The sequence below is a fragment of the Oncorhynchus clarkii genome, chromosome 8 (genome assembly GCF_045791955.1).
Source record: "Oncorhynchus clarkii lewisi isolate Uvic-CL-2024 chromosome 8, UVic_Ocla_1.0, whole genome shotgun sequence".
Taxonomy (NCBI): Eukaryota; Metazoa; Chordata; class Actinopteri; order Salmoniformes; family Salmonidae; genus Oncorhynchus; species Oncorhynchus clarkii.
The window spans coordinates 19,515,066-19,539,435 of record NC_092154.1 but is presented as its reverse complement, the minus strand read 5'-3'; the positions used below and the strand labels follow the sequence as shown (position 1 = coordinate 19,539,435).

The window sequence follows — 24,370 nt, the reverse complement described above, 5'->3', positions numbered from 1 at the left end:
AAGCTGACGAACCGGTCCAGCGTAGATGGACCGACAAGGTAGTGCAGGATCTTGAAGGAGAGACAGGAGTAGTTCCTCCGCTTACTGACGAGCTCTGGCCTTTTACTGGACATGAAGTGACAAAATGACCAGCGGAACCGCAATAGAGACAGAGGCGGTTGGTGATTCTCCGTTCCCTCTCCTTAGTCGAGATGCGGATACCTCCCACTCAGCACCCGAGCCGGCAGAGGAAGATGGTAGTGATGCGGAGAGGGAGGCGACGGAGAGCGCGAGCTCCTTTCCACGAGCTCGGTGACGAAGATATCGCTCAATGCAATAGCGAGTTCACCACGCTGTGGGAGAGAATCTCATCCTTTACCTCTGCGCGGAAACCCTCCAGAAGACGAGCGAGCAAGGCCGGCTCGTTCCAGCCACTGGAGACAGCAAGGGTGCAGAGTGTCTGTTATTCGATTGCCTTGACATAGGGAAGACAGGGCCCTTCCTCCCCAAAAACAGATCGATCAAAAACCCGTATCATCTCCTCCTTAAAGTCTTGATACTGGTTAGTACACTCAGCCCTTGCCTAGATTGCCGTGCCCCACTCACGAGCCCGTCCAATAAGGAGAGATATGACGTAGGCGACACGAGCAGTGCTCCTGGAGTAAGTGTTGGGCTGGAGAGAAAACACAATATCACACTGGGTGAGGAACGAGCGGCATTCAGTGGGCTCCCCAGAGTAACACGGCGGGTTATTGAAGATTCAAAGCCCTGTGGCCGGTGGATCGAGGCGGAGATGGTGAACCTGTTCTGTGAGGTTGGAGACTGCCAGGGTCTCAACGGCATGTCGAGCAGCAGACACTTCCTGCTCGTGTCTGCCTAGCATCGCTCCCTGGATCCCGACGGCTGAGTGGAGAGGATCCAAGTCGCTCCACTTGGTCGGATTCTTCTGATGGTGAGTGAATGAGGACACAACTACTTAGAGCTTCTTTAATAACCAAACATAGGTAGGCAGCAGCACAGGACAGGACAAGGTAAGCAAACATGACGATAGTCTGGCTCAGGCATGAAACACAACAAACAAGAATCCGACAAGGACAGGAACAGAAACAGAGAGAGATATAGGGACCTAATCAGGGACAGGTGGGAAATGGGGTGAATGGGTAGTTAGAGGAGACAAGGAACAGCTTAACCTAACAACGCCAGCAGAGGGAGACAGGGTGTGGTACATGACAGCAGCAGCATAACAGTAGGTTAGTGAACCCACTGGGACTGTTCATTATACGCCTGTGGCTAGTAGCTAAAATATATTGGCCCCAGAGCAGCCATATGTCCAGAGCCCAACAGTTGTCTCCCTCCATTATAATTAAAAGGACATCGCCATTGTCAACAAACCAAACCTCCAACAAGTGGAGTGGTGCTTATGTAAGCGTATGAACAGCATGGGGTCTGCCTGGAGCAGAGGAAGCAAACAGAACATCAAAGAGCTCCTCCTACTCTAGGACTACACTACACCATGTTAGGTCTGGGCACTGTTTAATGGGACTGACCAGCATGTCCACAACATTCACTAGATTGATTCCAAATTTCACCCTCTGCCCTGCAGAGAAGGAAGGCTGTACTGTAGATCAAGTGTATGGCTAGCTACATGAATCATCCGTAAGCAGCATTAATATCAGAGATTTGGTCTGATGCTTTGCAAAACCTTTTTATTTTATTTAATCAGACTCTTGAGTTGAATTTGAGTTCACTAGCAAAAGCATTCTGAATGGGTCTCAACCCCTGATACAGAGGGAATTAAAGGTTCTTTGTGTCAGCGGCCATCTTGACTGGGTTGAGATTTGGCAAATTTGCATCCCAGCGACAGATGTTCCATAAAGGAGTGTCCAACGCAGCACGGTCAAGTGAAACAGACCATTGTCACCTTCCACCCAAGTCCATAATATGCCCATCTATGTGTGAAGCCTTTAGTTGGCCTGGTCCAGATGTCCTCCAGCGATTCTTTTTACTTTCACTGTTGAAAAGCGATATCCCAAGTATAAATACAGTAAAGTACACACACTAAGGAGTAAAAAAATATTTTTGAGCAAAATAGTATTTTTTTAGACACAACTGCAACTTCAAGGAGTAGGGAGTTCAAGGAGTTGGTCTGATGGGAATCGGTGATGTCATCGGCCTCCCCCTTGCTGAGGAACAATAGAGGATCAATAGAGAACAAACATTGCTCTTCTATCGCGCGTACAATGATGTCCGAGGGGAAAAAACTGTGGTCGCTGTTTGCAGTAACTTCTTTGCTGTTGTAATATCGCAAACGGAAGTGGCCCTTTCACCATTAAGGATTACAGCTTTAAGTAAGTTTGAAAGGTGTTAAATTGGGTGAAAAGGAGACTGGAGTGCCACTTCAAGGCTTTTTCAGCTCCTCTCACAACATACCTGTCACACCTCTCAACAGGGGGAGCAGTAAGTCTAACCTTAACAATGAAGAAAAGGCAGCGATCATTGTCTCTGGGGTCTCTGATTCCTGCGTCAATGCCTTTTCATATTGGCCAATAAAATCTGCGCAGAGTGACGCTCAGGTCAGCTCAACTCCACTTGTAATGAGCACATTGTGTTCAGTAAGGCAATATGGCCACCTGAAGCCTACAGCCCTCCCTCTCATACATATAAACTAACAACCCAGAGTGTGACGTGTCCCCATCAGTCAGAGAGGTCACACAATTGTTGAGGGTTAACATTTGGCAAAGTGCAATTCGCGGGAAAACACCATTCTGAACAGCGCACCTCTTATAATACCGTTGTAAACAGTGCACCTGGGATAACACCGTTGTAAACAGTGCACCTGGGATAACACCGTTGTAAACAGTGCACCTGGGATAACATCGTTGTAAACAGTGCACCTGGGATAACACCGTTGTAAACAGTGCACCTGGGATAACACTGTTGTAAACAGTGCACTTGGGATAACACCGTTGTAAACAGTGCACCTGGGATAACACCGTTGTTAACAGTGCACCTGGGATAACACCGTTGTAAACAGTGCACCTGGGATAACACCGTTGTAAACAGTGCACCTGGGATAACACCGTTGTAAACAGTGCACCTGATAGCGGTTCCCTGTTAGAAACTTATAAAGAGGGGGAATCTAAAGATGCAACAACTAGCATAGGTTGCTAATATGACTAGGACTGTGCCTTTTGCTTCTGGACAATGAAATAAAATGTATATGAAAACCAATAGAACAGGAGAGAAAACGCGTAGTGGTGGTTCCTATAGGGAAGTTACTAAAAATACACTTGCCAAAATGACATAATTACTCCTGTCTTTACATAAATCAATACAATTATTTTTAATACTTGACTTGGCCACAGAGGAATCGAGAACCATAAGCTACTTTAAAAGATAGCTGTGGATTGTATCAAATCGCAAGGACATAGGCTTATGACTATTTGGGAAACCTGCAATTTAGGCAGCGTACGTGCCAATAGGCCTAGCTGATTATTGAGTTGCGGATGTCCGAGAAAAGCATCCAAAATATGCATGAAGATAACGTGTCTCGAGTATAATTGAAAATGTTGAGACAAGAATAAGGGGAGGTTTCACCTGCCTTTGTGCTTGTCCCCCCCCCCCCCCCCCCCCAGGTGTGTCGCCAATCTTCCCCATTATCCCCAGTGTATTTATACCTGTGTTCTCTGTTTTTTCTACCAGTGTTTTTTCCCGTGCTCCTGTCTGTCTCTAGTTCCTGTTTTCTAGCTTTCCTAGTTTTTGACCATTCTGACCCTGAGCCTGCCTGCCGTTCTGTACCTTGTCACACCACCCTAGATTACTGACCTCTGCCCGCCCTGACTCAAGAGCGTGCCTGCCGTTCTGTACCTTTCAGACTCTGCTCTGGACTACTGACCTCTGCCTGCCCTTGACTTGTCGTTAGCCTGCCCTCCTGTTTTTGTTACTTTGGAACTGTCTGCATCTGGGTCTTCTCCTGAGTATTGACAGGAGGGGTGTGTGGCGAAGATATAGGCAAGTCTCTCTCCAGAATGGCTCAGCTGTCTCCCGCCAATTATTGCGCATTCATTGCTTCATTATGTGAATTGTATGCCCTTTGATCTATAAAAAAAAAAAAATCCCCATTACATATGCCACCTGTAGTAAATGTAGCGTTAATCCACGTCATTTGGTTACATTAATTTATGTTAATGCATGTATTAATTACAGTCATTTACCATTCTCAGAGAGGAAACGTTGTTTGCAGAGTTCCCAACCTTGTCACGTTCTGACCTTTATTTCCTTTGTTTTGTCTTTATTTAGTATGGTCAGGGCGTGAGTTGGGGTGGGTCTATGTTTGTTTTTCTATGTTTGGTTTCTGTTTTGGCCTAGTATGGTTCTCAATCAGAGGCAGGTGTCGTTAGTTGTCTCTGATTGAGAATCATACTTAGGTAGCCTGAGTTTCACTGTTGGTTTGTGGGTGTTTGTTTCCGTGTGAGTGTTTGTCGCCACACGGTACTGTTTCGGTTTCGTTCATGTTCACATTTATTGTTTTGTATTGTATAGTGTTCAGTTTATTTATTAAAGTAATCATCATGAACACTTACCACGCTGCATCTTGGTCCGATCCTTACTCCTCTTCAGACGAAGAGGAGATCTACCGTTACAAACCTGCTACACTTGTGAGAAACAAGTTTTGGTTTAACCATCATTTACGAGATTTGTCATTTTTTTCATTGTCTTTTGTGTGGAGTGCTCCATGTGGGCAATGGGCATGTGTCTGGTTTCTCTGTCCTGATAATGTTGAGGGAGCATGCTCACCTGAGCACATTTAGAGTACCTGGCCTACTTTGTGGAAATGTACAAAAGTGTTTTTTTTTTTTTTTTTTTTTTACATCCATTGCGAATTATTGTATATAAAAACTAAAGTTCCTCACAGTATGCTATTTGAAAAATCTTTCCAAAAATCTATTTTGGGTTCCATGTAGAACCCTCTGTGTAAAGAGTTTCATATGGAACTCAAAAGGGTTCTACCTGGAACCAAAAATGGTTATTCAAAGGGTTCTCCTGTGGGAACAGCCAAAGAACCCTTTTAGGTTCTGGATAGCACTTTTTTTCTAAGAGTGTACTGCTGCATTGGTTTATAGGCTATGAGTTCCATCCACTCATTTCTTTAGCCGCCAATGGATCACTGTGTATCAATGTGTCCATATCGCAGATGCTGGTGTTCTCGCATTAGTTGACTTTTAACTTTTAGATTTTATGATTAACCACATGACAATGATTTTGAGAAACAACAACTTTATTATTGAAATGTAACTGTCCCATGAAAATGCACATATGATTTGGCTGCTTTGAAGCAAGGTAAGACATGCCTTATAATATGAAATAAAGCATGCAGGTTTCCAACAACAATGCTTACTGCCTCCAGCTCACAAAGTGGTGTGTGATGCGCTGATAGCCTATTGCCTGTACTTGAATGGTGAATGGGAAGCGCGCTTCAATTACCAGCTGAGAAAATAAAAATAGTAGCTATTTTTAATCATTCACCAAAACAACCAGCTGAGGAGCTGCAGGAGAAATCCTGCTCAAAATAGTCTCTGTATGCTGTGCACGAATGACAGTTGTTGGATAAATCAGATACATGATGACTAACAAAAACATACACAGGCCAATTTAATTCCTCTAAATGATGCAAATGAACCTATAGCATGACGGTCAAATGTAAACTCAGCAAAAACAGAAACGCCCTCTCACTGGCAACTGTGTTTATTTTCAGCAAACTTAACATGTGTAAATATTTGTATGAACATAACAAGATTCAACAACTGAGACATAAACTGAACAAGTTCCTCACACATATGACTAACAGAAATTGAATAATGTGTACCTGAACAAAGGGGGAGTCAAAATCAAAAGTTACAGTCAGCATCTGGTGTGGCCACAAGCTGCATTAAGTACTGGAGTGCATCTCCTCCTCATGGACTGCACCAGATTGCCCGTTCTTGCTGTGAGATGTCACCCTCACCCTCCGATCCAACAGATCCCAGATGTGCTCAATGGGATTGAGATCCGGGCTCTTCGCTGGCCATGGCAGAACACTGACATTCCTGTCTTGCAGGAAATCACGCACAGAACGAGCAGTATGGCTGGTGGCATTGTCATGCTGGAGGGTCATGTAAGGATGAGCCTGCAGGAAGGGTACCACATGAGGGAGGAGGATGTCTTCCCTGTAACGCACAGCATTGAGATTGCTTGCAAGGACAACAAGCTCAGTCCGATGATGCTGTGACACACCGCCCCAGACCATGGCGGACCCTCCACCTCCAAATCGATCCCACTCCAGAGTACAGGCCTTGGTGCAACGCTCATTCCTTCGACGATAAACGCAAATCCGACCATCGTGAGACAAAACCGCCACTTGTCAGTGAAGATCACTTTTTTCCAGTCCTGTCTGGTCCAGCGACAGTGGGTTTGTGCCTATAGGCGATGTTGTTGCCGGTGATGTCTGGTGAGGACCTGCCTTACAACAGGCCTACAAGCCCTCAATCCAGCCTCTCTCAGCCTATTGCGGACAGTCTGAGCACTGATGGAGGGATTGTGCGTTCCTGGTGTAACTCGGGCAGTTGTTGTTGCCATCCTGTACCTGTCCCACAGGTGTGATGTTCAGATGTACCCTTCCTGTGCAGGTGTTGTTACATGTGGTCTGCCACTGCGAGGATGATCAGCTGTCCATCCTGTCTCCCTGTAGCGCTGTCTTAGGCGTCTCACAGTACGGGCATTGCAATTTATTGCCCTGGCCACATCTGCAGTCCTCATGCCTCCTTGCAGCATGCCTAAGGCATGTTCACACAGATGAGCAGGGACCCTGGGCATCATTCTTTTTGTGTTTTTCAGAGTCAGTAGAAAGGCCTCTTTAGTGTCCTACGTTTTCATAAATGTGACCTTAATTGCCTAACGTCTGTAAGCTGTTAGTGTCTTAACGACCGTTCCCAGGTGCATGTTTATTCATTGCTTATGGTTCATTGAACAAGCATGGGAAACAGTGTTTAAACCCTCTACAATGAAGATCTGAGAAGTTATTTGGATTTTTACAAATGATCTTCGAAAGACAGGTCCTGAAAAAGGTACGTTTCTTTTTTTTGCTGAGTTTATTTCCTTCGACTGGTATTTCCATTAATTAATAAAAAGCATTATTTGGCAATGGGATTTTAAATCCCTGACACACACACACACACACACACACACACACACACACACACACACACACACACACACACACACACACACACACACACACACACACACACACACACACACACACACAAAGATGAGGGGGCTGCTCCTCATCACAGTCAGCATCTAAGTGCAGCAACAGAGACAGTTCCTAAACTCCAAACCATGTTAACTTCAAACAAACAAACAGACAAATCCAGAGAAAACAGAGGCACACAGCATAAATAACCAAGTTCCCTTGGAGCCTAGCACACATGCCCTGCACATGCGTGCGTGTTTGTGTGTATGCGTGTGTATGTGTATGTGTGTATGTGTATATGTGTGTATGCGTGTGCATGTGTGTGTGTATATGCGTGTGTGTGCGTGTGTGTATGTGCTCCTCCAGCAGACCTGCCTCCACCAAATAAGATGGATAGACTGAGGAAAAGTAAAGAGAGGTTGAATGAGTCAGAGATCATTAAGCTGCCTCTGCTAAACTCCTCTCCTTCTCCCTCTTTCTTCTCTTTCATCCGCAGAGAGAGAAAGAGAGAGAGAGAGACAGAGTGACGTCTCGTGTTTCTTTAACACCGCTGCACCTCGACAGAGCGATGCAACTAGAAGGAGATGAGCTTTAAAACGGCAGCACACTGACATCATTGTAAATAAGAATTTGTCCTTAACTGACTTGTCTAGTTAAATAAAGGTTAAAAATTAAAAATGTGGATGTAAAATGTCAACAGATGAGCCAACATAATGGAGCGCAGCTAAAATAGGTTAGCAGTTACCACCACAGCCCAGCCTGCTGTGTCTCAGGCTAATCTGATTTACAGTCAACCACAGTGAAACAACAACCATTTGAGGGTTACTCTGACAATTCAGAAACATTGTTCCAAGCTCACACCACAGCTATTCATTGAGGGTGAAATAAAGGGGTGTGAGAAAGTAACTCATTAAAACAGATAATTGATACTCATCGTTAAGGGCCTAAAGACATAGTGATGCAATTATGAAAAACCAAGCATACTGAAGAACAGTGTTCAGTTAGGTTCGTCATTAGCTGACAAGGTACAAATCTGTCGTTCTGCCCCTGAACAAGGCAGTTAACCCACTGTTCCTAGGCCGACATTGAAAATAAGAATTTGGTCTTAACTGACTTGCCTAGATAAATAAAGGTAAAAAAAAAAAAAAAAAATGAGACCATGAAAAAGACACAAGGAAAGAAAACGGGGGGGGGGGGGGGGGGGTATGGGAGGTCTTCGCATGGAACAACCTCACTGGAATGACTGACTCATTTTCAGCTCTCACTAACCATCACATACACACACGACACCCACCATAAACTCCCACTGTCTATCGTTCCACTGACAGTGTGCCAGTGAGAGTGACTTTGTAGCTCTCTACGTTCAGCCACAGCAGCCATGATGTCACCACTGCAGAGCTGCTGATGACTCCAGCATGTCATGACTCACCAGGCAGACAGGCACCACTACTTCATACACACCATCTGTTTCCCAAATGACACCCTATTCTCTACATAGTGCACACCTTTTGACCACTATGTAGGGAATAAGGTGCTATTTGGGACGTAGACACTCTCCAGAGCCTGAGTCACAGGGTTGGCCCGCCATGTTGCCTTGTTTCTCTCCACAAATTCAACACAGACCACAAGTGTTACAGTCACATCCACACAGAACTCTCTCTGCTTCATCAACTCCATTACAAACCATCTGCCATGGCTCAACCAGATCATGGTTACTGTAGATGTATGAGAGAGAGCATACATACAGTATGTAACAGAACAGAGGCATACAGCTGTGCATCTGCCTGCATGATGTATGCAACTGCTATGCCTGTTGAATACTCAGCTGGCTCCATGGAAGCTTCAAGCTGGTTCTTGGAAGAAGAAACCCTTGTGCATCAACCGGTTGCCCCCAAAAAAGCTTCCTTTCTATTTATAGCCTGTTGTATTGTTGCTTCGGACTGGCCGACGGGGTTCCTACCACAATCCATCCCCTTTGTCTGCCTGCTTGCCTATGCTGCGCTCCTCAGTCTTCACACAGGAAGAAGAAACTGCAGAGTGCAGGTTTTTTGACAGGGCCAAAGCATGGCTCGAGCGCTATGCTGATTGCTCTATGCTGACTTTTACAAAACAAGTGAGCTCACTGCAAAGCAGAAGAAAGCCACTTCGTTGTGGTCACTATTTAGTGCACTATCAAAAGTAGTGAACACTATAGGATGCAACCATAGACTTGCCTCAGGAGGAGAGAACAGAGTGCTGTTAGATGTTGATAAGTAATTTAGCATCGAAGTCACTGTCTGGTCCTCCGTGACAGGAACCGCCCAGCATGCAAAGACAAGGATTATGATCAAATATAAAACATGTCACTAGTGAAGAAGAAACAGAAAGACAGTGAGAAAGCTGGATGGATAACTGTTCAGAACAGTTGCATGTACAGTTGAAGTCGGAAGTTTACATACACCTTAGCCAAAAACTCAGTTTTTCACAATTCCTGACATTTAATCCTAGTAAAAATTCCCTGTTTTAGGTCAGTTAGGATCACCACTTTATTTTAAGAATGTGAAATGTCAGAATAATAGTAGAGAGAATTATTTATTTCAGCTTTTATTTCTTTCATCACATTCCCAGTGGGTCAGAAGATTACATACACTCAATTAGTATTTGGTAGCATTGCCTTTAAATTGTTTAACTTGGGTAAAATGTTTCATGTAGCCTTCCACAAGCTTCCCACAATAAGTTGGGTGAATTTTATCCCATTCCTCCTGACAGAGCTGGTGTAACTGAGTCAGGTTTCTAGGCCTCCTTGTTAGCACACGCTTTATCAGTTCTGCCACCACACATTTTTTATAGAATTGAGGCCTGGGCTTTGTGATGGCTACTCCAATACCTTGACTTTGTTCTCCTTAAGCCATTTTGCCACAACTTTTGAAGTATGCTTGGGGTCATTGTCCATTTGGAAGACCCATTTGCGACCAAGCTTTAACTTCCTGACTGATGTCTTGAGATATTACTTGAATATATCCACATCATTTTCCTCCCTCATGAAGCCATCAGAACAGAGGACATTCCTCCAAAAAGTATGATCTTTGTCCCCATGTGCAGTTGCAAACCAAGTCTGGCTTTTTTATGGCGGTTTTGGAGCAATGGCTTCTTCCTTGCTGAGCGGTCTTTCAGGTTACGTCGATATAGGACTCGTTTTACTGTGGATATAGATACTTTTGTACCTGTTTCCTCCAGCATCTTCACAAGGTCGTTTGCTGTTGTTCTGGGACTGATTTGCACTTTTCGCACCAAAGTGCGTTCATCAATAGGAGACAGAACGTGTCTCCTTCCTGAGCGGTATGATGCCTGCGTGGTACCTTCAGGCATTTGGAAATTGCTCCCAAGGATGAACCAGACTTGTGGAGGTCTACAATTCTTTTTCTGAGGTCTTGGCTGATTTCCTTTGATTTTCCCATGATGTCAAGCAAAAAGGCACTGATTTGAAAGGTAGGCCTTGAAATACATCCACACGTACACCTCCAATTGACTCAAATGATGTCAATTTGCCTATCAGAAACTTCTAAAGCCATGACATAATTTTCTGGAATTTTCCAAGCTTTCCAAGGCACAGTCAACTTAGTGTATGTAAACTTCTGACCCACTGGAATTGTGATACAGTAAATTATAAGTGAAAAAATCACAATCTCATAATGTCATGCACAAAGTAGATGTCCAATCCGACTTGCCAAAAATATAGTTTGTTAACAATAAATTTGTGGAGTGGTTGAAAAATGAGCTTTAATGACTCCAACCTATGTGTATGTAAACTTCCAACTTCAACTGTATAAAGACAGTAAGAACACATATATGTGCACTCTGTGCTACCAGATGAACCTACTGGTAGGGTGATTTTCTGGGCTGACCTGCATGGAACTTTAGCTTGCAGCATGGAGAAAGGGAGAGAGAGAGGGACAGAGAGAGAAAGTGAGAGAGGACTGTGGGAGGGAGAGTGAGAGAAGAGAGCGAGAGCGACAGAGAGATCCCATTAAGTCAAGCCAAAACATCCTATGCCTTTTTCACCCCACACAGCCCAGACAGTGAGAGAGTGACACAATTGGGACACTACTGAATATTCTCTTCCTGACTTTGTCACCTGAGATTTGAGCTATTGTAGGGGCACTAGGGCCCTGCTGCCTAACTAGGAGACATCTATTGTACAGGAGAAACAACAAACACACATTTGTTATGAGTGCTCTTTGTAACATCCTACTTGTAGAGGTAGAAAAGAAAGACAGTGTAGCTGTGGACAGCAGGAGTGCCTGTAGCACAAACTCCAGACCAGCGGTGGCCAGCTGGTGTGTGTGTGTGTGTGTGTGTGTGTGTGTGTGTGTGTGTGTGTGTGCCCCGTCTGCTGTGTGAGCTGTAATTATTATGGCAGGCAGCGCTGAGGTACGTACCTCTGGTTTCAGTGTATCAGGATCTTTATTTGCTCCACATTGCTTTGTGTACTGCGAAAACAGAGGCCCTGTGGGGAGAAAAAAAACATTTAATTATTAATTTATAGTGTTCAATAAAACATGACTATCAACTGTGTGTGCCAGCCAATTTTAATTTACTGTAAGCGTCACTCCAAAAATGGGTCTTGCAATTTCATTTTCCGCCCCGGCCCAAGACCTGGCCCTCAGAGCTAATGCCTTGGGAAGTTGTGACAGGCTGTGCTCTGTTGAACCATGACCTCAATATCTGTCCATTGGTAAACAACAGGTTGCAGCGTGGGACACAATCTAGGTGCCAGGCTTAATAAAAAAAAATCTGTCTGTATGATGGCCTCATTTCTCTCTGTATATTTCCTGTACCAGGTAAGTGGATTTGGGGGGCTTAATTCATTCAATGTTCTGAGCTGAAATAGTATTACCTAAAATAGCTTGAATGAGAGTGTTTTTCATCAAGTATCCTTCAATCAAGAGCCTCATACAGGTGTTACAGAGCTTTGCCTCCTGATACTTGGAATAACTACAGACAAATAGGCAAAGTGTGCTTGAGGCAAAGTGTGCTTTAAGCAAATATTAACCTATTTACTGAGTGACTTACAACAACTTAAGTATCTAGTAATCCTTCATCCAGCAAGTGTAAATATTGGCTTCATAACAGAGTCCACTACAGCCGTTCAGTAGAAATCACAGCAATAATTGATAAAAGCACTCCAAAAACATAAAGCTGCAACAATGAATTCAAACTGAGATGGCAAGGTTTGAAGAACCATTGCACAACTTTAAAGTGATGCTCCAAAACGTTTGTATAATTTCAGCCAGTAGTTTTGAAAGTGGTGCTCACGAGCCAAATTAGGTCCCCGTTCTCTCTGTACTTACGTCATCCAATTGTGTACTACGTCACCCCCCCCACCCCCCAAAAAAGAAAAGTGTAATGATATGTTATGAATCCAATTCGTACAATATGTTTGTATGAATTTTTTGTGCATAAGATCCTAAACTGCATCTAATCAAACATCTACCTTCAGCAAATAAAACAGCTGAACTTGCACACAAATCAATCTCCACCTAAAACAGCACACAACAAATGCTCCATGCCCTGCCAGCACTTTGAAACGAGGAGACACTAATGTTTCACAGTGGAGTCATCGTGCCCATAGCGACAGGGGTTAGCTACATGGTAAATTGACTAAATGTACTTTATCTACGACAGAATCCGATTTTCCACAGACAAATCTGTTATAACTCATTGCACACAAAGTCGACTTCTGAGCAGAGCTGTTCATCATGTATTTCTATCTGAATCTGTTAACTGTTTTTGACTGTGTTGTAACCCGTATAAGAATAAGCATGAGATAATATTTAGTCTTCTAGTTTGGTCTTGTGTGTAATTCTCCAGTTTGTATAGTCTAAATATTCTGGCAGTCAAATTAAATCGTACTTGTCACATGCTTGGTAAACAACCAGTGTAGACTAACAGTGAAATGCTCACAGGCCCTTCCCAACAATGCAGAGAGAAACAATAGAAATAATAGAAAAATAATATCACAAGGAATAAAAACACAATGAGTAAGATTCACTTGGATATATACACGGGGTCCCAGTACCGAGTCTATATGCAGGGGTACGAGGCAACTGAGGCAGTCATTATGTAGCTTGCACATACAAATTGACTTGAATCGCACCCCCCATTTTGTACTACAAATAATGTAGACACAGGGTTTTTCTAATGAAAACTCACAATCAGACTAAATGGAATATATCTTGATTTAGATACCTGAGGCCAGAGGAAATTGGTGGGTAAGATATATGAGAGGCAGTTTCAGTAGTTGATTACCTCTCTCTGACTGAGGCTGGTCAGACAGATAGACAGAAAACAGAGAATGGGCCAGTAGAGACGAGCAATAATCAGGTTTGACATTCTCCCTCCTTCAGACTTTCCTTGACCCATTGTTCTCTACTGTTGTTCTGGAGCCATCCTGTTATAGTGTAGAAATCGCAGGCAGATGGCTGAGATAGCTATTAATAGGCTGGTATACAATATAAAGGATAAAATGGCATGCAAATGTGAAAGGATATAACTTTGGCAAAACTTGCAAACAATTAAAAGTCTCATTTTGAGACAAAGGGACAAAAAAAGCAAGTACCCTCATTCAGAAGTATTCTCCTCTGCCAGACACCACCCTAAAAATGACTTTTTTTTTTCAAATTGAGAGGTATGCTGAGCTATCCTATTTTGGGCGTATATCTGGAAACTGAGAGCGAGTCCCAAAAATACACTGCTCTATGTGTGGAAGTAAAACGTGATTTTCAGCACCCGACACCAGCAGAAGGTTGTCATTTAGCCATTCTTCATGTCTGTGTCCACTCTGTGGTCTCTCTCTCTTTCTCCATTCTGCCCTCCCTCCCTCCCTATTTTGCTTCGTCTCTCTCTGTCTGGGCACTGGGCAGCCATGGCGACGAGCTCCCAGCAGGCCGTGCGTGCTCTCTGAGTGAGTGAAGCTGCAGTCCAGGGACCAGGGGCAGAGCAGAGCTGGCTCTCTTTTCATCCCAAGCCCCTCCAATAAAACATAATGGCACTGGGGCTGAGGCCTGCGGGGGGAGTCATTCAGCCACACACAGATCACATGACTGCCATGGCACAACGAGCTCAGTCATTCTTACTGTCGCTCTTTACTGGGCCAGATGAGTGGAGAGCAGAGCACAAAGCTAGGGCTGATAGACTGGCTCCCCAGAGGGGGAGTAGCTCTCCATGCACAGCCTGCTGGGTAGGCACTAAGCGGGGGCACGCCATATGCCGCCTGAGGGACAGTAGCCACAGCCCTGGCCGATCTCATACTCCTACATCTACCATCTCTAAGCAATTTCAGGGCTTACCTCTAAAGGCCAAGGGACTTGTCACAATGCCATTTCAATAGCAGCAGTATCTAACGTAAACCCTGTGCAATAATTGCATGTCTTGCATAGACATAATAATCACACAGCAGTATCTCAGATATGGTATTGGCACTAAACACGAGAAAATACCACCACTCCTCAGCCAGTCCCCACTACACAGACAGGGCTTTGGTTGACAGGTCAGGATTGTATATGAGCAGACAGCCTTCACACAGAGGCTCTCTGGGGGCGTCCCAAATGGCACCCTATTCCTTAAATAGTGCACTACTTTTGACCAGAGCCATTGGGGCAGTAGTGCACTATATAGGGAATGTGGTGCCATTTGGGACTCGGATTCTGACTGAGTCCCAAATGGTGGATTAACATGGACAAACATCCTCACTGTACATACAGTGCCTTGCGAAAGTATTCGGCCCCCTTGAACTTTGCGACCTTTTGCCACATTTCAGGCTTCAAACATAAAGATATAAAACTGTATTTTTTTGTGAAGAATCAACAACAAGTGGGACACAATCATGAAGTGGAACGACATTTATTGGATATTTCAAACTTTTTTAACAAATCAAAAACTGAAAAATTGGGGGTGCAAAATTATTCAGCCCCTTTACTTTCAGTGCAGCAAACTCTCTCCAGAAGTTCAGTGAGGATCACTGAATGATCCAATGTTGACCTAAATGACTAATGATGATAAATACAATCCACCTGTGTGTAATCAAGTCTCCGTATAAATGCACCTGCACTGTGATAGTCTCAGAGGTCCGTTAAAAGCGCAGAGAGCATCATGAAGAACAAGGAACACACCAGGCAGGTCCGAGATACTGTTGTGAAGAAGTTTCATTTGATTTGGATACAAAAAGATTTCCCAAGCTTTAAACATCCCAAGGAGCACTGTGCAAGCGATAATATTGAAATGGAAGGAGTATCAGACCACTGCAAATCTACCAAGACCTGGCCGTCCCTCTAAACTTTCAGCTCATACAAGGAGAAGACTGATCAGAGATGCAGCCAAGAGGCCCATGATCACTCTGGATGAACTGCAGAGATCTACAGCTGAGGTGGGAGACTCTGTCCATAGGACAATATATTGCACAAATCTGGCCTTTATGGAAGAGTGGCAAGAAGAAAGCCATTTCTTAAAGATATCCATAAAAAGTGTTGTTTAAAGTTTGCCACAAGCCACCTGGGAGACACACCAAACATGTGGAAGAAGGTGCTCTGGTCAGATGAAACCAAAATTGAACTTTTTGGCAACAATGCTTGGCGTAAAAGCAACACAGCTCATCACCCTGAACACACCATCCCCACTGTCAAACATGGTGGTGGCAGCATCATGGTTTGGGCCTGCTTTTCTTCAGCAGGGACAGGGAAGATGGTTAGAATTGATGGGAAGATGGATGGAGCCAAATACAGGACCATTCTGGAAGAAAACCTGATGGAGTCTGCAAAAGACCTGAGACTGGGACGGAGATTTGTCTTCCAACAAGACAATGATCCAAAACATAAAGCAAAATCTACAATGGAATGGTTCAAAAATAAACATATCCAGGTGTTAGAATGGCCAAGTCAAAGTCCAGACCTGAATCCAATCGAGAATCTGTGAAAGAACTGAAAACTGCTGTTCACAAATGCTCTCCATCCAACCTCACTGAGCTCGAGCTGTTTTGCAAGGAGGAATGGGAAAAAATGTCTGTCTCTCGATGTGCAAAACTGATAGAGACATACCCCAAGCGACTTACAGCTGTAATCGCAGCAAAAGGTGGCGCTACAAAGTATTAACTTAAGGGGGCTGAATAATTTTGCACGGCCAATTTTTCAGTTTTTGATTTGTTAAAAAAGTTTGAAATATCCAATAAATGTCGTTCCACTTCATGATTGTTTCCCACTTGTTGATTCTTCACAAAAAAATACAGTTTTATATCTTTATGTTTGAAGCCTGAAATGTGGCAAAAGGTCGCAAAGTTCAAGGGGGCCGAATACTTTCGCAAGGCACTGTATCTGCTCTGGCTCCATGGATGATGTGTATGGGCAGGATGCCTCAAATGTACAGTGCAGGAGTTCACCAACATAGTGGAGGCAATGGATAACAATGAATGAAATGTTAGAGTTGAATGGCATTTTGGATGAAGACTCACTGTATCCTACTACAATGAGACCTCACATTAACCTAGACCAGAGGACCTTTGCAAATGTCAACACTGAATACACAACACAATTATGAGAAAATTAGATTCCTTCAAAATAACTTGCAGAGGAAGCATGTGTGAAATAAACCCCTAGCATGTGTGAAATAAACCCCTATTACATAGAGCTCTGTTGCTGCTCTCCCACTACACTAATTAAAGATAAATAAATTAACATTAACAATGGCCCTTTTGATGTTTATCAGGGCTTCCTAAAAGGTAAATCTCTATAATTCGGTCAATATTGCTTTATCCCCTGGCAATGAGGGGGAATTTGAATGGGGCATACTGAGGAACTAGGCCTGGTGTGCCAGCAAGGAGGCCTTCGTGATTCCAGGATGAGCAAACGTCTCCTTTGTCAGCCCCCCAGCCATCAGCAGCTGCATCAGCATAGCAGAAAAATGACACTGTAGAGAGGCAACAGAGAGGAGCAGGGAGAATGGCTGGCAGACAGGCACCACTCAGAATCAACTTTATTAGCCAAATACATTTGCATGCACAGGAATTTGACTCTGTGAACAAACAGGATATACAGACAACATATGTAGACTCAGAGTTTACACTCAGAGACACAGTATAACTGCTACCTGTTATACCATTTTACTCTTCTACTGTAAACCAGTATACAGTAGAAGAGTACTGTACTGTACAGTATTATTGGAGTGATACAGTATGGAGGGCAGACAGGCACTGCTAAGACACTGTATAACTGACTGCAATGCAGCTGTCTGCCATGCAGTTCTGCTGTACTACTACTGTATATCACAACTTATGTTGAAATGGGAGAGTATTGCTTCATATTACTGCAGTCCAATGGGTAGGCCTAAAAGGCTATCTGCTTATATCACAATCGTACCCGGTTAACTAGCCTATATCTTGGTTGAAAATCTGCTCAAATGTGGCATGAACAACATTCTCACTGAAATTCATAAATGCATAATGTCTTCTTCGTAATGCAATGTACCATTGCTTTTGATACAGCAGCAGTAGTTCCTTAGAGCACAGGGAAATATTTTGACAGAAAAGAACAGAGGCGTTGTGACACAAATGTATAATGTATGACATCAAACACAGATAAAGATGCATAAAATCTCCCGGGACACAATCATACAGCAAACAGACCACTTTTGTTTTCCTCTGAAAATGCAGACACTTGACATTAGGGCAACATATCATTAATAAATGAGCAAACATACTGTTCTGTAAAATATTTTCATTCTCCTATTGGGGAGAGCACCAGCACATGATTCATACTTTATTCTGGCGAGGGAAATGCATTAAACTACTCAAATGTTCACCACTTATCAGTGTTTAAAGGCAGACTCGGCGAAATGATGTTGCTACGAGCAGCACTGAAGACATTGAGATAAGCGAGACGCAACGCTTCGCTCTCACACATTCGCACACAGTAATCTGCGCATGTGCAAGGATTCGCTTCAGGCTTTAACAGCGTGGTAGCCACGGGACCAAAACAGCGGAGGAGTTGAGCCTCGCGCTCCAACACTCTTAGTTCTTACGCTAATTGAACCACTGTACTGTTTACTTCCTGCATCTATGCCATATCGCTGAGTCTACCTTTAAAAATATGAAAAAACATTGAGTCCTCCTCGAGTCATACATATCACAACGTACGCAATCACCCAATCTCACCACGCTATACTGATATTATTTCATATGCAAAAAAAGGGAGGGAGTGACCGAGAGAGAAAACGACCTGCCATTCAACAAAGAATGAAGCGCAACAATATAGTACAGTATCCTTGAAAATCCACGTTCGGCATCGCCGACTTTCTAGCTGCTGCCGAACCTACTGCTGGCAAATGCCCTTCACTCATCAACCCCGGACTTGTCTCGTCATCATTACACTTACACTCACCTGGTTCCAATCCCCACTCTATCACTGTATATATACTCTCTCTGCCATGTGTTTTTTATCGGTCATTGTACATGTTACTTGTTTTCTCCTACTATTTCATGAGTACTTTATATTTCGCACTTTGGGTTCGCCCTGTGCCTTTATGTTTATGTAGATATATTTTGAGCAAAACAGCGTTTGGGTTTCGTACCGTTTGTTCTATTGTGCTTAAATACATCCAGTAGTTCTAAATCTGCGACTGCCTCCTCCTCTCTACACCTGTGACACCTAGTGTCTGCAGGTTTTTGTTTTTTCCTTTCAATTAAGACCTATACAACCAGTCGAGGGGAGCTCTTTCCTAATTAGTGACCTTCATTCATCAATCAGGTACAAGGGAGGAGCGAAAACATGCAGACACTACCCTCCGTGGAATGAGTTTGACACGTGACCTAGATCATAGTATGGAGATTTAGCTTGTTCTGCAGACAGCAGCATATGGCGGACATCTGTAAGAGAACTCTACCATTACTGCCTCAGTACGTGTGCATTGGTAAGAATATGTGGGTTGGTGGTTGGTAGAATCCATGTACTTATTTAGCAATGTAGTTTTAAATATAGTCTTGTCTGTTTGCACAGAAGAGTGCCATTACACTGCGAAGCTCCTGAATACTGGCCTTTATTGAAGATCAACGGTACATTGGAGTTCCGAGATTAAATGTAGAGAAATATTAAAATAGAAACCGTTGAGGACCATATTAGGAGAAGCCCTGCTTCTGTGCTGATGCTCTCAACCACGCACACACAGGTAGAAGTGATGTGTGTGTTGATAAGGAGAGTGTGTGATACAATCTGCCTCTGGATCTGGGGACTTGATGTTAGACAAACAGTTGCAGCTAATTGAATTCCTTTGAAGGAATATTCCCAAGATGGCCATCTCTATAGGCCTGAGCCAACCTTGTTTTGACAGGCTTTCATGCAAGCATATTAGTTTCACACATCATTTAATCCCATGATATTGCTGCAACAATGGCCAAGCGGCAGTGATTTTGGGGTGGAGTCTACGAGATTTATAGAAGTGAACACACAGGCCTTTCACTTGCATAGCACTAAAGTGAAAATGCTACAGCACAAACACAAAGATGCTTGGGGGATTCACCTGGAGGGAAAATATGATTGCTTAGCTTCACATGTCAACATAAACTCAGCAAAAAGAGAAATGTCCCATTTTCAGGACGTGTCTTTCAAAGATAATTCGTAAAAATCCAAATAACTTCACAGATCTTCATTGTAAAGGGTTTAAACACTGTTTCCCATGCTTGTTCAATGAACCATAAAAAAATAATGAACATGCACCTGTGGAATTGTCGTTAAGACACTAACAGCTTACAGATGGTAGGCAATTAAGGTCACAGTTATGAAACCTTAGGACACTAAAAAGGCCTTTCTACTGACTCTGAAAAACACCAAAAGAATGATGCCCAGGGTCCCTGCTCATCTGCGTGAACGTGCCTTAGGCATGCTGCAAGGAGGCATGAGGACTGCAGATGTGGCCAGGGCAATAAATTGCAATGTCCGTACTGTGAGACGCCTAAGACAGCACTACAGGGAGACAGGATGGACAGCTGATCATCCTCGCAGTGGCAGACCACATGTAACAACACCTGCACAGGAAGGGTACATCTGAACATCACACCTGTGGGACAGGTACAGGATGGCAACAACAACTGCCCGAGTTACACCAGGAACGCACAATCCCTCCATCAGTGCTCAGACTGTCCGCAATAGGCTGAGAGAGGCTGGATTGAGGGCTTGTAGGCCTGTTGTAAGGCAGGTCCTCACCAGACATCACCGGCAACAACATCGCCTATAGGCACAAACCCACTGTCGCTGGACCAGACAGGACTGGAAAAAAGTGATCTTCACTGACGAGTGGCAGTTTTGTCTCACCCGGGGTGATGGTCGGATGTTTATCGTCGAAGGAATGAGCGTTGCACCAAGGCCTGTACTCTGGAGTGGGATCGATTTGGAGATGGAGGGTCCGCCATGGTCTGGGGCGGTGTGTCACAGCATCATCGGACTGAGCTTGTTGTCCTTGCAGGCAATCTCAATGCTGTGCGTTACAGGGAAGACATCCTCCTCCCTCATGTGGTACCCTTCCTGCAGGCTCATCCTTACATGACCCTCCAGGATGACAATGCCACCAGCCATACTGCTCGTTCTGTGCGTGATTTCCAGCAAGACAGGAATGTCAGTGTTCTGCCATGGCCAGCGAAGAGCCCGGATCTCAATCCCATTGAGCACATCTGGGATCTGTTGGATCAGAACTTGCAGGTGCCTTGGTGGAAGAGTGGGGTAACATCTCATAGCAATAACTGGTACATCTGGTGCAGTCCATGAGGAGGAGATGCACTCCAGTACTTAATGCAGCTGGTGGCCTCACCAGATACTGACTGTAACTTTTGATTTTGACCCCCCCTTTGTTCAGGGACACATTATTCAATTTCTGTTAGTCACATGTGTGTGGAACTTGTTCAGTTTATGTCTCAGTTGTTGAATCTTGTTATGTTCATACAAATATTTACACATGTTAAGTTTGCTGAAAATAAACACAGTTGACAGTGAGAGGACAATTCTTTTTTTGCTGAGTTTACATCCCTCGTGGCGCTGTCATACTTTGCATTCATCCATGGGTAAACATTTACTAATCTGTAAAAAGCAGTTAATTTGAGTCTGTCAGTGTTAACCACACAAACTGAACAAAAACAGTCAAATACACACAGAGATACGTTTCATTTCCCCCCAAATTATTTGTGACAAAGGGCATCGTTGTTGTGTGTGACTATGGAGCATTGGGCTGATGCTGAGCACAGAGCGGCTGCTGAGCTCTGAGGCTAGGAGGACGACGACACATCTGACTGATAGTGGGCTCAGAACAGGAGCTATGTGATTACATCAGCACTAACCACAACACACTCCTGGTCATGGCCAGTTCAAAATGGCTTCTGATGTCAGAGAAGAGGGTGAGGGGACAGGGGATGTCACACAGAAGAGTGTAACTACAGTGGCCCCACTTAACCAGATTGTCAAACTGGAGCGCAAAGTAGCTGGAGTGTACTATACCCATCCAACAAGTCTACATCCAACCAACCCTCAAAAGGCCTATACAAAGTCCTGGATTGATTAAGCCCACAAATGTGGTGATGTTTGGGGAGAGATATGAACCAAAGCACACCAGTTCAAATGAAAGCACCTGATGGACAAAAGCCAGTCCAAAGTTCCTACTGTATAGTATGATATACTGCATTTCAGAGCAGTTTTGTCTCTCTGTAGTGTGACAGCAGAGAGTAGCAGCATGCCATGCTGTCACAGGATCAACATTGAGCAGCAATGGGTGTTTGGCAGCTCTCTCTTCAGCAGAGGAATGGGACTGATTGGGAGGAAGAGCACAGTACTGTCTTTCTGACTGGGCTGTGGTGAATTGTGTTGAATTACACAGAAAAAATACTTTCCATGGCTTTTCAATATCAGGTTAAATGACCTAAATTACGCAACATTTCTTGAAATCAATGGCGGACATTATTTGAGCTGAAGCGAGAGAAAATAAACTCAGACTTCGGAATGAAATGTTGCCTATTTACATCTCATAGGTTGGCTATTTTATCTTGACACATTAATAAATACATGTTGTGTTAATTTTGGCATGATGCCTACGTACTGTAGATAGCAAGCCCGTAATAAGTCAATAGGGCTAACTGGCTAGCTACTAGTAACAGTAGGTAGGGCGGCAGGTAGCCTAGTGGTTAGAGTGTTGGACTAGTAACTGAAAGGTTGCAAGAACAAATCCCAGAGCTGACAAGGTAAAAATCTGTTGTTCTGCCCCTGAACAAGGCAGTTAACCCACTGTTCCTAGGCTGTCATTGAAAATAAGAATTTGTTCTTAACTGACTTGCCTTGTAAATAAAAAATAGTGACTGGAAAATGGTACAGTGAATGGGTGCTGTAAGTCAATAGGGCTAGCTAGATAGCCACAAAGAATTAGCAGCTACCCATGGGAAATGTACATTGCATAACATTGGTTTTATGTCACTTTTGCCTGTTTAACTAGCTGGTTAGCTAGATTATTACGATTCACATATCTCGCTGATAATTATGAAGTGAAATGTTTGCTTTGTACATATCTTCTTCGTCTATTGTTGCCATTATCCTGGAAGAAGGTTCAGTGAATGGGAGGTGAAGCGTGAGGTAATAAAGTAGGAGTGCCAGTGCTTCTCAAATGTATTGTTTTATGAATTCTCCACACTCTTGTCCTCACTAGAACGTACTCAAGAGAACGTGGTTGGAGAATGCACTCGGAGCATGACAGTGTGGAGTACGGTAATATGCATATTGAGAATCACCCTCAGTTTATCATATATCCTGATGCCTAGTCACCATACATATCTACCTCTATCACTCCAGTATCCTTGCACATTGTAAATATGGTGTTGGAACTGACCCTGTATATAGCTTACTTACTACTCCTGTTCTTCTTATTTCTTATTTTAATTTCTTGTGTCTTTTTGTTCTACCTTATGTTATTGTTAGTGCTACATTGATGTTGATTACTGCACTGCTGGGTTTAGAGCTTGCAAGGAAGGCATTTCACTGTACTTGTGCACGTGCCATTAAAACTTGAAGCTTGCAACTATTCATGCACTTCCTCAAGGACTAAACAATTAGAACAAGACCGTACATGGACCGTAACCTGTAACGTTGTGAACCATGTTGAGTTGGTGTATTTGTATGGCTTCTATGGAAGATTATACTTCAGGATGACCAGGGCTTTCTGTGGTTTTCAAGGTTAACTTTGTGGATCCTACAAAAACTGCAGGAGCTTTTTGCAAACATCTTCTCACACCAAACAATCATACTATGCATCCATACCTGATACATGAAATCAACATTACTGCCCATATTTTGCAATTGTGATACAAGCAACTTTTCTGTGAAAGAAAATAGGAATAACAGTACAAGCCTAGGCCGATGTCTTAATATTCTTAGCTATAGGAGAAGAAAACGATCACAAATTACACCTTTTCTATTTGTGAGAGTTATTCACATCAATAATAAAGAGCAAGCAAATATGACATGAAGCCCAAGTGCAGGATGTTGGTGAAGCAGTAACTTGAAGAAGAAACCAAGATGATGGAGAGACAAGATAGTACCGGCATCAGCTATGTACCGGAAAACTCTCTATTCAAACCAGTAACCTACATCAAGAAAGCTTGCATTGTGCAATAAAATACACAAAAAGAAAAATAGAAAACATTTCTGACCTGTTTTTGACCAAACTTTCCTACAGGGTATAAAGGAAATGTAACAAATATACACTACATGGCCAAAAGTATGTGGACAGCTGCTTGTCGAACATCTCATTCCAAAATCATGGGCATTAATATGGAGTTGCTCCACCCTTTCCTGCTATAACAGCCTCCACTCTTCTGGGAATGCTTTCAACTAGATGTTGGAACATTGCTGCGGGGAAGATTCATACCAAAGTTGTTCGATGGGGTTGAGGTCAGGGCTCTGTGCAGGCCAGTCAAGTTCTTCCACACCGATCTCAACAAACCATTTCTGTAAGGATCTCGCTTTTTACATGGGGGAATTGTCATGCTGAAACAGGAAAGGGCCTTCCCCAAACTTTCCCCAAAGTTGGAAGCACAGAATTGTCTAGAATGTCATTGTATGCTTCACTGGAACTAAGGGTCCTAGCCCAAACCATGAAAAACAGCCCCAG

General features: G+C 43.6%; 1 protein-coding gene across 2 annotated transcripts in view; it reads right to left on the bottom strand.

Annotated features, from left to right (window-relative positions):
- The window catches only part of LOC139415068 (tyrosine-protein kinase Fyn-like), a 79,889-nt gene that overhangs the window by 52,930 nt on the left and 2,589 nt on the right, over window positions 1-24,370 (bottom strand). For both annotated transcript variants that reach the window (XM_071162833.1, XM_071162834.1), the window contains exon 2: window positions 11,629-11,696. The gene's annotated coding sequence lies outside the window, so the exon portion shown is untranslated. The remainder of the gene's footprint in view (window positions 1-11,628; window positions 11,697-24,370) is intronic.